The 2,500-nt window shown below is 47.5% G+C and overlaps 9 non-coding genes and 1 pseudogene across 9 annotated transcripts in view; all 10 read right to left on the bottom strand.

Annotated features, from left to right (window-relative positions):
• LOC138585826 (5S ribosomal RNA) overlaps positions 1–74 on the bottom strand; it is a 119-nt gene extending 45 nt beyond the window's left edge. The window contains exon 1 of the ribosomal RNA XR_011305938.1: positions 1–74. This exon is cut by the window's left edge and continues 45 nt beyond it. This is a non-coding gene — a ribosomal RNA (5S ribosomal RNA).
• A 69-nt stretch (positions 75–143) lies between these two features.
• On the bottom strand, positions 144–262 carry LOC138586542 (5S ribosomal RNA). Its single transcript, XR_011306613.1, has one exon. It is a non-coding gene; the product is annotated as a 5S ribosomal RNA (ribosomal RNA).
• Positions 263–444: 182 nt separating this feature from the next.
• LOC138585838 (5S ribosomal RNA) lies at positions 445–563 on the bottom strand. The gene has a single exon (XR_011305949.1). It is a non-coding gene; the product is annotated as a 5S ribosomal RNA (ribosomal RNA).
• Positions 564–744: 181 nt separating this feature from the next.
• On the bottom strand, positions 745–863 carry LOC138586937 (5S ribosomal RNA). Its single transcript, XR_011306989.1, has one exon. It is a non-coding gene; the product is annotated as a 5S ribosomal RNA (ribosomal RNA).
• A 69-nt stretch (positions 864–932) lies between these two features.
• LOC138586670 (5S ribosomal RNA) lies at positions 933–1,051 on the bottom strand. The gene has a single exon (XR_011306735.1). It is a non-coding gene; the product is annotated as a 5S ribosomal RNA (ribosomal RNA).
• A 182-nt stretch (positions 1,052–1,233) lies between these two features.
• On the bottom strand, positions 1,234–1,352 carry LOC138586541 (5S ribosomal RNA). The gene has a single exon (XR_011306612.1). It is a non-coding gene; the product is annotated as a 5S ribosomal RNA (ribosomal RNA).
• Positions 1,353–1,534: 182 nt separating this feature from the next.
• LOC138585850 (5S ribosomal RNA) lies at positions 1,535–1,653 on the bottom strand. Its single transcript, XR_011305960.1, has one exon. It is a non-coding gene; the product is annotated as a 5S ribosomal RNA (ribosomal RNA).
• Positions 1,654–1,835: 182 nt separating this feature from the next.
• On the bottom strand, positions 1,836–1,954 carry LOC138585862 (5S ribosomal RNA). The gene has a single exon (XR_011305971.1). It is a non-coding gene; the product is annotated as a 5S ribosomal RNA (ribosomal RNA).
• Positions 1,955–2,169: 215 nt separating this feature from the next.
• LOC138587286 (5S ribosomal RNA) lies at positions 2,170–2,298 on the bottom strand (annotated as a pseudogene).
• Positions 2,299–2,480: 182 nt separating this feature from the next.
• The window catches only part of LOC138585873 (5S ribosomal RNA), a 119-nt gene continuing 99 nt past the window's right edge, over positions 2,481–2,500 (bottom strand). The window contains exon 1 of the ribosomal RNA XR_011305982.1: positions 2,481–2,500. This exon is cut by the window's right edge and continues 99 nt beyond it. This is a non-coding gene — a ribosomal RNA (5S ribosomal RNA).

A 2,500-nucleotide genomic window follows, 5' to 3' on the forward strand; every position in this document is an offset into this window, starting at 1 on the left:
TAACCAGGCCCGACCCTGCTTAGCTTCCGAGATCGGACGAGATCGGGCGTGTTCAGGGTGGTATGGCCGTAAGCGACAGTTGTGTGTTCAATCGGGCCTTTTAAAGACGTGGCATGGTGCAGCAAGAATGTGGTGGGGCATCTGTCTTACAGCACCTGGTATTCCCAGGCGGTCTCCCATCCAAGTACTAACCAGGCCCGACCCTGCTTAGCTTCCGAGATCGGACGAGATCGGGCGCGTTCAGGGTGGTATGGCCGTAAGCGACAGTTGTGTGTTCAATCGGGCCTTTTAAAAATGCATTTGGGCACTTTTTAATCTCTTCATATGTTACTGTGTTTTTTTTCTAGGATGAATTCAATGCATTCTTGCACATGAGTGTCTGATCAAACTTTTTCAAGGCCTGCAGCATCAGCACCTCTCCTGTCCATCACAGAAAAATGAAAAAGCTTACAGCACCTGGTATTCCCAGGCGGTCTCCCATCCAAGTACTAACCAGGCCCGACCCTGCTTAGCTTCCGAGATCGGACGAGATCGGGCGTGTTCAGGGTGGTATGGCCGTAAGCGACAGTTGTGTGTTCAATCGGGCCTTTTAAAAATGCATTTGGGCACATTTTAATCTCTTCATATGTTACTGTGTTTTTTTCTAGGATGAATTCAATGCATTCTTGCACATGAGTGTCTGATCAAACTTTTTCAAGGCCTGCAGCATCAGCACCTCTCCTGTCCATCACAGAAAAATGAAAAAGCTTACAGCACCTGGTATTCCCAGGCGGTCTCCCATCCAAGTACTAACCAGGCCTGACCCTGCTTAGCTTCCGAGATCGGACGAGATCGGGCGTGTTCAGGGTGGTATGGCCGTAAGCGACAGTTGTGTGTTCAATCGGGCCTTTTAAAGACGTGGCATGGTGCAGCAAGAATGTGGTGGGGCATCTGTCTTACAGCACCTGGTATTCCCAGGCGGTCTCCCATCCAAGTACTAACCAGGCCCGACCCTGCTTAGCTTCCGAGATCGGACGAGATCGGGCGTGTTCAGGGTGGTATGGCCGTAAGCGACAGTTGTGTGTTCAATCGGGCCTTTTAAAAATGCATTTGGGCACTTTTTAATCTCTTCATATGTTACTGTGTTTTTTTTCTAGGATGAATTCAATGCATTCTTGCACATGAGTGTCTGATCAAACTTTTTCAAGGCCTGCAGCATCAGCACCTCTCCTGTCCATCACAGAAAAATGAAAAAGCTTACAGCACCTGGTATTCCCAGGCGGTCTCCCATCCAAGTACTAACCAGGCCCGACCCTGCTTAGCTTCCGAGATCAGACGAGATCGGGCGTGTTCAGGGTGGTATGGCCATAAGCGACAGTTGTGTGTTCAATCGGGCCTTTTAAAAATGCATTTTGGCACTTTTTAATCTCTTCATATTTTACTGTGTTTTTTTTCTAGGATGAATTCAATGCATTCTTGCACATGAGTGTCTGATCAAACTTTTTCAAGGCCAGCAGCATCAGCACCTCTCCTGTCCATCACAGAAAAATGAAAAAGCTTACAGCACCTGGTATTCCCAGGCGGTCTCCCATCCAAGTACTAACCAGGCCCGACCCTGCTTAGCTTCCGAGATCGGACGAGATCGGGCGTGTTCAGGGTGGTATGGCCGTAAGCGACAGTTGTGTGTTCAATCGGGCCTTTTAAAAATGCATTTGGGCACTTTTTAATCTCTTCATATGTTACTGTGTTTTTTTTCTAGGATGAATTCAATGCATTCTTGCACATGAGTGTCTGATCCAACTTTTTCAAGGCCTGCAGCATCAGCACCTCTCCTGTCCATCACAGAAAAATGAAAAAGCTTACAGCACCTGGTATTCCCAGGCGGTCTCCCATCCAAGTACTAACCAGGCCCGACCCTGCTTAGCTTCCGAGATCGGACGAGATCGGGCGTGTTCAGGGTGGTATGGCCGTAAGCGACAGTTGTGTGTTCAATCGGGCCTTTTAAAGACGTGGCATGGTGCAGCAAGAATGTGGCTGTATTTTTAACGTTGTTTATAGTTTTCGTCAAAGATTTTGTCATGGTTTCTTTCTATGATGAATTCAGTGCATTCTTGCACATGAGTGTCTGATCAAACTTTTTCAAGGCCTGCAGCATCAGCACCTCTCCTGTCCATCACAGAAAAATGAAAAAGCTTACAGCACCTGGTATTCCCAGGCGGTCTCCCATCCAAGTACTAACCAGGCCCGACCCTGCTTAGCTTCCGAGATCGGACGAGATCGGACGAGATCGGGCGTGTTCAGGGTGGTATGGCCGTAAGCGACAGTTGTGTGTTCAATCGGGCCTTTTAAAAATGCATTTGGGCACTTTTTAATCTCTTCATATGTTACTGTGTTTTTTTTCTAGGATGAATTCAATGCATTCTTGCACATGAGTGTCTGATCCAACTTTTTCAAGGCCTGCAGCATCAGCACCTCTCCTGTCCATCACAGAAAAATGAAAAAGCTTACAGCACCTGGTATT

The sequence above is a fragment of the Semicossyphus pulcher genome, unplaced genomic scaffold (assembly GCF_022749685.1).
Source record: "Semicossyphus pulcher isolate SPU_LCO1_2020_fin unplaced genomic scaffold, fSemPul1.0.p SCAF_11, whole genome shotgun sequence".
Classification (NCBI taxonomy): Eukaryota; Metazoa; Chordata; class Actinopteri; order Labriformes; family Labridae; genus Semicossyphus; species Semicossyphus pulcher.